This window comes from Pseudophryne corroboree, chromosome 4 (genome assembly GCF_028390025.1).
Source record: "Pseudophryne corroboree isolate aPseCor3 chromosome 4, aPseCor3.hap2, whole genome shotgun sequence".
NCBI classification, from domain to species: Eukaryota; Metazoa; Chordata; class Amphibia; order Anura; family Myobatrachidae; genus Pseudophryne; species Pseudophryne corroboree.
This window is the reverse complement of record NC_086447.1, coordinates 805,378,651-805,390,762: the sequence shown is the minus strand read 5'-3', so window position 1 is coordinate 805,390,762 and position 12,112 is coordinate 805,378,651. Positions and strand designations below refer to the sequence as shown.

Here is a 12,112-nt window from a genome sequence, read left to right as displayed (position 1 = left end):
TCCTTGTTAATTAGGAAAGATTTAAATCCAAAGGTAGGGGTTAATATTTCTGACCCTGAAGGATGATTTACTATCAGCAAACCTACCGCTAAGAATCAGTCTTTTTGCTGATGACATTCTGTTATATGTCTCTGATCTATCCAAATCTGTGCCAGATATATTAGAATACTCAGTCAATTTGGCTCATTTTTGGGATACCACATTAATATTTAATATTCATAAGCTCCTTCTACTCATCCACAGTGTTTGTCCCATTGTCGTGCTGCACTCCTAAAAATTCGATATCTTGGAATCAGTGGTCTTCAGTTTGCCGGCGGTCGGGCTCCCGGCGACCAGCATACCGGCACCGGGAGCCCGACAGCCGGCATACCGACACTGATTCTCCCTCGTGGGGGTCCTCGACCCCCCTGGAGGGAGAATAAAATAGTGTGGCGTGTGTAGCGCGCCACCGTGCACGTAACGTGGCGAGCGCAGTGAGCCCACAAGGGGCTCATTTGCGCTCGCCACACTGTCGGTAATCCGGCGGTCGGGCTCCCGGTGCCGGTATGCTGGTCGCCGGGAGCCCGGCCACCGGCATATCGTAGTGAACTCCTTGGAATATATGTTCCTAATCATGTATGTATTCTTTATAAGTTAAAATTTCTACCAATTATAGCTGAAATTACGAAACTATTAAATGCATGGCGTTTTTTATCTTTATCACTGATGGGAAGAGTGGCTTTATTAAAGTCCTTGCTACCTCTATGACTGTTATTACCCAATTTTGTTTTGTCACTGTTTCCATTTGTAAAGTGCAAAGGAATTTGCTGCGCTATATAAGAAACTGTTAATAAATAAAGTAATTTTACCTAAACAGTGCATCCGGAAAGTATTGACAGCACTTCACTTTTTCACATTTTATAATGTTACAGCCTTATTCCAAAATGGGATAAATTCATTTTTACCCTTAGAATTCTACACGCAATACCCCATAATGACATAAAAAAATTTTTTTTAGATTTTTGCTAATTTATTAAAAATAAAAAATTAAGAAATCACATGTACATAAGTATTCACAGCCTTTGCTCAATGCTTTGTTGATGCACCTTTGGCAGCAATTACAGCCTCAAGTCTTTTTGAATATGATGCCATAAGCTTGGCACACCTATCTTTGGGCAGTTTCGTCCATTCCTCTTTGCAGCACCTCTCACGCTCCATCAGGTTGGATGGGAAGCGTTGGTGTACAGCCATTTTCAGATCTTTCCAGAGATGTTCAATCGGATTCAAGTCTGAGCTCTGGCTGGGCCACTCAAGGACATTCACAGAGTTGTCCTGAAGCCACTTCTTTAATATCTTGGCTGTCTGCTTAGGGTCGTTGTCCTGCTGAAAGATGAACTGTCATCCCAGTCTGAAGTCAAGAGCGCTCTGGAGCGGGTTTTCATCCAGGATGTCTCTGTACATTGCAGCATTCATCTTTCCTTCTATCCTGACTAGTGTGGAGACAAGAAAAGGGGGCGACCCGGCACTGGTCTCAATGTAAGTGAAATAACAGATGATAAATAAACCAAAAATAGGACAATTAGGATATAATTACAGAATTATCAAATCTCTGTCCAGTATGGTGGTGCGCCCAGAGCCAGAACGAACATATGTCAGCAAAGGGAGAAAGAAAGGAAGGCTCTTGTGTGGGCGCACTCTTAAATAATTGAAATAAAGTTTTAGTTATACATGATAGTAAATAAAATGTAACTTTTAATGGATATACATTATAAAGAATATCTCATGATTACCCATTAAGCAACATAAGATCCAAAAAGTAAATGTGATTTAAAATGAATATTAAATTTAAAAATTTGAAAGAAATTGTTTTAAAAATAATGGAATGTTCTGGTCCTGTCTCACAGGATGTGATAAGAAAGGCTGTAGACACTTTGTTGTTCTACATCCGTTTCAGCCCGACCAGTACAGAAAATCTGTATTGTTGAGACCAAAATATGGTCAATTGTCAAATATGAGAGAGCTGGACAAGTCCAGTAATGGATAGTGAGACATTACCCACTTCCCACCAGTCACCAACCAAATGTACTGTATAATTTATTGCTCAGAGGGTCTTGAGTACTTGTATAAACAGAGTATGCATACAAAGGGTAGGGATATTTGAGAGAAAAATGAAAACAAGTGGTGATACTGCTGTTGGTGTCAGATAACGCACATCACAAGGATAAGAAGTCTACTACACTGGGTATTCCCTGTGAGTCTCCTCCTCAGGTACTGACCCAGCCCAACACTGTATAGCTTCCAAGATCGGACGAGATCGGGCACTGGCAGTGTGGTATGGTAGTAGGCAGATGGGTGGGTTAGACGCCAATGAGAGTGCACCTATATAAAGGGAAGATGTGCCAAAATGGTCACAGAAAAGATGTGGATCTGCTTTCTACGTTAGGCTGGATGCAGTAGGTCCCACTGAGTGGTATTACGCATCCAGGATCATAGATGAGAGTCCACGGAAAGAAGAAAAAGAGTCAAGAATGGAAGCAGAAGGTAACGGTAATTATATGCAGGGTACCCTGCTAGCAAATATTTACTGACATCAAAAATAGATGCGAAGAATAATGCATGTTGAATAGAAGCATTGATAATACGGCTTAGATGTCAGACAAATGAAATGACTCAATGTAACTCAACAAATAACAACTGAAAACTGATAAAGGATTATACCATGGTCCTAGATTATATAGCAATAATAATGATAACCAAAAGAGCTGGTTAAAATATCCCCTAAATAATTATATGCATACAAGGTGATGCTGCTGACACAGGAGGAACAATGAATGGCATTTATATACCAATTAATTAAACATATCTTATCACATTTGTAAAAAGAAATACACCAGTAGAATTTGGAACACTGGAGCATATCCTAATCAACAAGTGATATATGCTGAAAATTACCAACACAGGTGCTGCCTGTGTACATGACCTGTGTTAGGACCGCAGCAGAAATGCCCTCAGGTGGCGTGGTTGGTGCTGGTGGACCCGCTGGCTCAGAAAACGCGTTTCACCCAACAGGGCTTGTTCACTTCCTGGAGGTGCGGGTAGGAGACTCCGGGTAGAATAAATATGTCTAGCAGTGCGGCGCTGGCCAATCAGCGCCGGCACGTCTCTATTAGGGGCGGGGAGGCCGTGCGTAACGGCACCGCCGATAGGTCCCAGCCGCATGCCAATCAGCGCCGGCGCATCTAAGATATGGGCGGGGAGGACGTTCATAACGGCGCCGCCAATAGGTCCCGGCCGCATGCATCCGCGGCTGTCACCTAGGTGATTGGGCCGCTGATCTGAGCGGCTGTAGGGTGGGAGTGTGCTAAGGCGGGATCACTAGATAAAGTGACGATGGAGATGGAGTGGCCATATTGGAGAGGGGCAATTTGTCCTTATTACAGAATGGCAGCGAGCGTGTCTGGATAAGTATAGCATACTTGGGTCTATGCCCCTTGTTACACAGAATAGAGGTGACAATGACCCGGCCGCTGTACTCAACGGCTTATTGAGAGACCAGGCTGGAGTGTGGAGAATGGGAACATGATATACATGGAATAGGAGGGGCCATATTGGTAAAGGGCAAGTTTGCCAGGTTGATCGTAAGGAAGAGGGAATGGACTGGAATGGGGAACTGAGTAGAGACCTTTGGAATAAGACATTAAAACCTAGATATGTGGGGTGAAAACGGACATGAGAGAAAAAGAAAGAAGAGGAAAGGAGACATAAAAAAACGGAGACATAAAAAAACACAGGAGACATAGAAAACAAAAAAACAAAAAAACCCAAGACATAAAAGACACACTATGAAGAATAATGATGCCAATGGATACATAGTGGAAACTTGATTCTATGAAAATATGGGTTAATGACATATGACCAGAATGGAAAGGCAGATGAAACGATCTGGTTATGGAGATGTGAAAAAGGTGGGGGTGATGGTGAGGTGTGTGGATGGATTAACATGTGGTGCACTGAGAAATGGAAAAATGAAGAAAAAAAAGGGGGAGAAAGAAAAAGGAGAAAAAGAAAAAAAGAGAAAGAGTGGGAGATAGATGCGGATAGTGAGTGTGATTTGAAGGATTTAATAAATGAAGAATGAGCATAAATATGGTGTGATGTGAAGACAAATAAACATTGTGAAAAAGTGAAAGGAAGAAGGAATGTGCATGCGTTTTCATGTAATCGCCTGCAGCAGTGTGTAGTTAAACTGAATCCATGTACACACACCTGCACTTAAACCGCATGAGTGTAACCCTGGATCCGTGTATGGGAGATAGACTAGGAATGATTGTGTAAAAATGGGAAAAGAAAAGAAAAGAAAAAAGGGGTGGGCAAAGGTGTGAATTATGGGTGGGGGTGATAAACTGATGATGGGACAGATGCTGGTAAAGGTGACCGAAATCAGTGTATGGCACGTAATTAGGGTGAAGTATAGAAAGGAGGAAAAAGGGGCATGAATATGATATTGGGTGAGGGGTGGAAAAAGGGGGGTGGAAGGGAAAGTAGGGGGGGTTTGGGGGGGAGAAAGGGGAAAGGAGAAAAGAGAGAAAAAAAGGAGAAGGAAAAAAAAGGGGGGGGGAAGAAAGGGCAGTGGGGAGAGAAAGGGAGTGAGGGAATGGGGAGTGAAAAAGGAAAGTGTGAAAGAAATGAAATAATAATAATAATGGGGGATCGGGAGCAAGGGGAAAAAAGGGGGTTAAATTAAAGTAAAGTTACAATGCATGTGATAGGCAAAATAAGGCAAGCTCATAAAAATACACCATAATTGATGTTTTCATTGAGTCCAGATGGTTTGAGGCTACCCAGTCGGAAGATCCACTCACTCTCCTTTTTCAACAATTCTTTGGTGATATCACCACCTCGAACCCCTAGATGGATATGATCAAGACCAAACACTTTTAGTTCTTTTGTTGATCCTTTATGGGCAAGGTGAAAGTGTCTGGCAACCGAGGTAAGTTGTTTCATTCACAATAGATCTTGCTGGGCATTCCGAATATTGCCCATGTGTTCCAGAACCCTTTCCTTCAATTTCCGAGTGGTCATGCCAATGTATTTCAACTCGCAGCTACAGGTTATGCAGTAAATAACTGCCTGTGTGTTGCAATTGAAAATTGTTTGTATTCTTATCGTTTGTCCATATCTGTCAATAACCATCTGTTTTTGTACCATCTGTGGGCATGACTTACAGTGGCCACATGGGAAAGAGCCGTTGTCATGGGTTTCTTCGGAGGTGAGGTCAAGAGATGGCTATGGACCAGTTGATCTTTAATGTTTTTAGATCTACGCCAACTCATCTGAACAGGGGTATTAACGAATGGAAGTAGATCAGGATCAAGTTGTAATATCGGTAAATGTTTGGATATAGCGTCCTTCAACAATTTCCATTCTGGGCAGAAGGTGCCAATAAATCTGATGCTGTCCTCCTGTTTGGAAGTAGCCTTTTTCTTTCCAAAAATTAGTTTGTCCCTTGGGACCACTTTAGTTGCTGCGTAGGCTCGTTTCAATGAGCGTTTGCTGTACCCCCTCGCTTGGAGACGATTGGTCAATTCCCAACTCTTCTTGTTGAAAACGTGGTCTTCAGAGCAGTTTCTTCTCAACCTTAAATACTCTCCTTTTGGGATGTTTTTGATGGTTGGTGGGAAGAGTGAGCTAGTCTGGAAAAGAACACTATTCGTCGCTGTCTCCTTATGGTACAGTTCGGTAGCCAAATACCCTGTGTCTGATTTGTAGATGTTGAGATCAAGAAAGGGAACTTTTTCTGAACTGATGGTATGGGTGAGCAGGATATTAAGATCGTTGGTATTAAGAATCCTGATAAAGTCCAAAAGGAGTTCTTTGATCCCGTTCCAAATGATAAATATATCGTCGATATATCTGAGCCACAGGGTAACATGTGTGGTATACTTTTCATTGGTGGTATTGAAGACAAAGAAATGCTCCCACCATCCTAGAAATAGATTCGCGTAAGTGGGCGCGCAAGCTGCCCCCATTGCTGTCCCCCTGACTTGCAGAAAAAACTGATCCTGAAAGACAAAATAATTTTTTTGCAAGGACAAAATTGAGCAGATTCAATAGAAAAGTTGAAAACTCACTCTCCCCTCCCTGGTCCAAGAAGTATTCGACTGCTTTGAGGCCATGTTGGTGATTGATACTGGTATACAGTGCCTCTACGTCTAATGTTACCATTAGAAAATTACTTTCAAAGTGGATATCATGGATTTTATGTAGAAGGTCAGAAGTATCCTGTAGGTAAGAGGGTAAGGATAATACAAAGTCACGGAGATGCAAATCAAGAAACCTACTAGGTTGTTCCAAGAGGCCCCCATTACCCGACATGATGGGTCTTCTAGGGGGTCGAGATACGTTCTTATGTATTTTGGGCAGGAGGTAAAATGTAGGTGTTCTGGGATTCACCACTGTTAGATATTTAAGTTCTTGTTGAGTGATGGTGCCTTGTATTGCTGCTTCTTGTACTATGTGGTTGTACTGCTAAAGAAAATCAAGAGTTGGGTTATTGGGAAGTTTCTTGTAACAAGAGATGTTGTGGAGTTGGCGATGAGCTTCAGTAGTGTACATTTCTTGTGGCCAGATGACAATGTGACAAAGACAAAGGGGGCAACATTGTCATCTGGCCACAAGAAATGTACCAATCGTCTCCAAGCGAGGGGGTACAGCAAACGCTGATTGAAACGAGCCTATGCAGCAACTAAAGTGGTCCCAAGGGACAAACTAATTTTTGGAAAGAAAAAGGCTACTTCCATACAGGAGGACAGCATCAGATTTATTGGCACCTTCTGCCCAGAATGGAAATTGTTGAAGGACGCTATATCCAAACATTTACCGATATTACAACTTGATCCTGATCTACTTCCATTCGTTAATACCCCTGTTCAGATGAGTTGGCGTAGATCTAAAAACATTAAAGATCAACTGGTCCATAGCCATCTCTTGACCTCACCTCCGAAGAAACCCATGACAACCGGCTCTTTTCCATGTGGCCACTGTAAGTCATGCCCACAGATGGTACAAAAACAGATGGTTATCGACAGATATAGACAAACGATAAGAATACAAACATTTTTCAATTGCAACACACAGGCAGTTATTTACTGCATAACCTGTAGCTGCGAGTTGAAATACATTGGCATGACCACTCGGAAATTGAAGGAAAGGGTTCTGGAACACATGGGCAATATTCGGAATGCCCAGCAAGATCTATTGCGAATGAAACAACTTACCTCGGTTGCCAGACACTTCACCTTGCCCATAAAGGATCAACAAAAGAACTAAAAGTGTTTGGTCTTGATCGTATCCATCTGGGGGTTCGAGGTCGTAATATCACCAAAGAATTGTTGAAAAAGGAGAGTGAGTGGATCTTCCGACTGGGTAGCCTCAAACCATCTGGACTCAACGAAAACATCAATTATGGTGTATTTTTATGAGCTTGCCTTATTTTGCCTATCACATGCATTGTAACTTTACTTTAATTTAACCCTCTTTTTTCCCCTTGCTCCCGATCCCCCATTATTATTATTTTTTCATTTCTTCCACACTTTCCTTTTTCACTCCCCATTCCCTCACTCCCTTTCTCTCCCCACTGCCCTTTCTCCCCCCCCCTTTTTATCCTTCTCCTTTTTTTCTCTCTCTTTTCTCCTTTCCCCTTTCTCCCCCCCAAACCTCCCTCCTTCCCCCCCCCTTTTTTCCCCCCTCACCCAATATCATATTCATGCCCCTTTTTCCTCCTTTCTATACTTCACCCTAATTACGTGCCATACACTGATTTCGGTCACCTTTACCAGCATCTGTCCCATCATCAGTTTATCACCCCCACCCATAATTCACACCTTTGCCCACCCCTTTTTCTTTTCTTTTCTTTTCCCATTTTTACACAATCAATCATTCCTAGTCTATCTCCCATACACGGATCCAGGGTTACACTCATACAGTTTAAGTGCAGGTGTGTGTACATGGATTCAGTTTAACTACACACTGCTGCAGGCGATTACATGAAAACGCATGCACATTCCTTCTTCCTTTCACTTTTTCACAATGTTTATTTGTCTGCACATCACACCATATTTATGCTCATTCTTCATTTATTAAATCCTTCAAATCACACTCAATATCCGCATCTATCTCCCACTCTTTCTCTTTTTTTCTTTTTCGCCTTTTTCTTTCTCCCCCTTTCTTTTTTCTTCATTTTTCCATTTCAGTGCACCACATGTTAATCCATCCACACACCTCACCATCACCCCCACCTTTTTCACATCTCCATAACCATATCATTTCATCTGCCTTTCCATTCTGGTCATATGTCATTAACCCATATTTTCATAGAATCACGTTTCCACTATGTATCAATTGGCATCATTATTCTTCATAGTGTGTCTTTTATGTCTTGGGTTTTTTTGTTTTCTATGTCTCCTGTGTTTTTTTATGTCTCCGTTTTATTTATGTCTCCTTTCCTCTTCTTTCTTTTTCTCTCATGTCCGTTTTCACCCCACATATCTAGGTTTTAATGTCTTATTCCAAAGGTCTCTACTCAGTTCCCCATTCCAGTCCATCCCCTCTTCCTTACAATCAACCTGGCAAACTTGCCCTTTACCAATATGGCCCCTCCTATTCTGTGTATATCATGTTCCCATTCTCCACACTCCAGCCTGGTCTCTCAATAAGCCGTTGAGTACAGCGGCCGGGTCATTGTCACCTCTATTCTGTGTAACAAGGGGCATAGACCCAAGTATGCTATACTTATCCAGACACGCTCGCTGCCATTCTGTAATAAGGGCAAATTGCCCCTCTCCAATATGGCCACTCCATCTCCATCGTCACTTTACCTAGTGATCCCGCCTTAGCACACTCCCACCCTACAGCCGCTCAGATCAGCGGCCCAATCACCTAGGTGACAGCCGCGGATGCATGCAGCCGGGACCTATTGGCGGCGCCGTTATGAACATCCTCCCCGCCCCTATCTAAGACGCGCCAGCGCTGATTGGCATGCGGCTGGGACCTATCGGCGGCGCCGTTACACACGGCCTCCCCACCCCTAATAGAGACGTGCCGGCGCTGATTGGCCAGCGCCGCACTGCTAGACACATTTATTCTTCCCGGAGTCTCCTACCCGCACCTCCAGGAAGTGAGCAAGCCCTGCGGGGTGAAACGCGTTTTCCGAGCCAGGGGTCCACCAGCACCAACCACGCCACCTGAGGGCATTTCTGCTGCGGTCCTAACACAGGTCATGTACACAGGCAGCACCTGTGTTGGTAATTTTGAGCATATATCACTCGTTGATTAGGATGTGCTCCAGTATTCCAATTCTACTGGTGTATTTCTTTTTACAAATGTGATAAGATATGTTTAATTAATTGGTATATAAATGCCATTCATTGTTCCTCCTGTGTCAGCAGCATCACCTTGTATGCATATAATTATTTAGGGGATATTTTAATCAGCTCCTTTGGTTATCATTATTATTGCTATATAATCTAGGACAATGGTATAATCCTTTATCAGTTTTCAGTTGTTATTTGTTGAGTTACATTGAGTCATTTCATTTGTCTAACATCTAAGCCGTATTATCAATGCTTCTATTCAACATGCATTATTCTTCGCATCTATTTTTGATGTCAGTAAATATTTGCAAGCAGGGTACCCTGCATATAATTACCGTTACCTTCTGCTTCCATTCTTGACTCTTTTTCTTCTTTCCGTGGACTCTCATCTATGATCCTGGATGCGTAATACCACTCAGTGGGACCTACTGCATCCAGCCTAACGTAGAAAGCAGATCCACATCTTTTCTGTGACCATTTTGGCACATCTTCCCTTTATATAGGTGCACTCTCATTGGCGTCTAACCCACCCATCTGAGTACTACCATACCACACTGCCAGTGCCCGATCTCGTCCGATCTTGGAAGCTATACAGTGTTGGGCTGGGTCAGTACCTGAGGAGGAGACTCACAGGGAATACCCAGTGTAGTAGACTTCTTATCCTTGTGATGTGCGTTATCTGACACCAACAGCAGTATCACCACTTTTTTTCATTTTTCTCTCAAATATCCCTACCCTTTGTATGCATACTCTGTTTATACAAGTACTCAAGACCCTCTGAGCAATAAATTATACAGTACATTTGGTTGGTGACTGGTGGGAAGTGGGTAATGTCTCACTATCCATTACTGGACTTGTCCAGCTTTCTCATATTTAACAATTGACCATATTTTGGTCTCAACATTACAGATTTTCTGTACTGGTCGGGCTGAAACGGATGTAGAACAGCAAAGTGTCTACAGCCTTTCTTATCACATCCTGTGAGACAGGACCAGAACATTCCATTATTTTTAAAACAATTTCTTTCACATTTTTCAATTTAATATTCATTTTAAATCACATTTACTTTTTGGATCTTATGTTGCTTAATGGGTAATCATGAGATATTCTTTATAATGTATATCCATTAAAAGTTACATTTTATTTACTATCATGTATGACTAAAACTTTATTTCAATTATTTAAGAGTGCGCCCACACACTTTGCTGACATATCCTGACTAGTCTCCCAGTTCCTGCCACTGAAAAACATCCCCACAGCATGATGCCACCACCATGCTTCACTGTAGGGCTGGTATTGGCTTGGTGATGAGTGGTACCTGGTTTCCTCCAAACATGACGCCTGGAATTCAAGCCAAAAAGTTCAATCTTTGTCTCATTAGACCAGAGAATTTTTGTTTGTCACGGTCTGAGAGTCTTTCAGGTGCATTTTGTCAAACTCCAGACAGGCTGTGGTTTCCATCTGGCCACTGTACCAAATATGCCTGATTGGTGGATTGCTGCAGAGATGGTTGTCCTTCTGGAAGGTTCTCCTCTCTCTATATGTCTCTACAGAGAATGCTGTAGTTCTGGCAGAGTGACCATTGGGTTCTTGGTCATCTATCTGACTAGGGCACTTCTCCCCCAATTGCTCAGTTTAGACAGCCGTCCAGCTCTAGGAAGGGTCCTGGTGGTTTTACGAACTTCTTCCATTTACGGATGATGGAGACCACTGTGCTCATTAGGACCTTCAAAGCAGCCGATATTTTTCTGTATCCTTCCCCAGATTTGTGCCTTAAGACAATCCTGTCTCTGAGGTCTACAGACAATTCCTTTTGACTTCATGCTTGGTTTGTGCTCAGACATGCACTGTCAAATGTGGGACCTTATATAGACAGGTGTGTGCCTTACCAAATCATGTCCAATCAACTGATTTTACCACAGGTGGACTCCAGTTAACCTGTAGGAACATCTCAAGAATGAGCAGCGGAAACAGGATGCACCTGAGCTCAGTTTTTAGCTTCATGGTAAAGGCTGTGAATACTTATGTACATGTGATTTCTAAGTTTTTTTATTTTTAATACATTTTCAAAAATCTAAAAAAAAAACACGTTTTTCATGTTGTCATTATGGGGTATTGTGTGTAGAATTTTGAGGGGAAAAATGAAGGTATTCCATTTTAGAATAAGGCTGTAACATAACAAAATGTGGAAAAAATGAAGCGCTGTGAGTACTTTCCGGATGCACTGTATCTCATCCAGATACTCCAAATTAAAATCTCCCATTCTGATTCCAAAATATCATGTATTCATTTTCTCAATTTATTTGGCATGGAAAGAGACCTGTCATTGGTAAATGTGGGCAAGAAGGAAGGACTTGGGGTCCCTAATATCTTTTCATTTACAGATGCAGTGTTTTTTAGATATATTATAGATTGTCTCACTTGCTCTGATTCATACACAATTCCCAAGCTAGAAGAAGTCCTAGTTTCTCCTTACTCTTTGGCTGCTCTTTTACACGTCCCACAGTCTGAATTACTATCTATCGCTCTCAATATTGTTTAGTGTAAAGATACGTACCTTGCTTGGCTTCAAATAAATTGTAAACTTGGTAGACGTCACACTATCTCCAAAATATAGGGTGATGGGGTAACCCATCATTTCCCCCAGGGTTGGATAGTGCTTTGTTTCTTTAGTGGAGGTTGAAAGGGATCAGTGCTAGCAAAGATATGTTTGATCCAGGTGGCAATTTAAATTCTTTTCAGGCGCTTTATTTGGGATGCAG

At 42.2% G+C, this 12,112-nt stretch overlaps 2 pseudogenes; one reads left to right on the top strand and one right to left on the bottom strand.

Moving 5' to 3' along the window:
• Positions 1-2,206: 2,206 nt before the first annotated feature.
• Positions 2,207-2,325, bottom strand: LOC134912228 (5S ribosomal RNA; annotated as a pseudogene).
• Positions 2,326-9,886: 7,561 nt separating this feature from the next.
• Positions 9,887-10,005, top strand: LOC134912701 (5S ribosomal RNA; annotated as a pseudogene).
• Positions 10,006-12,112: the final 2,107 nt, after the last annotated feature.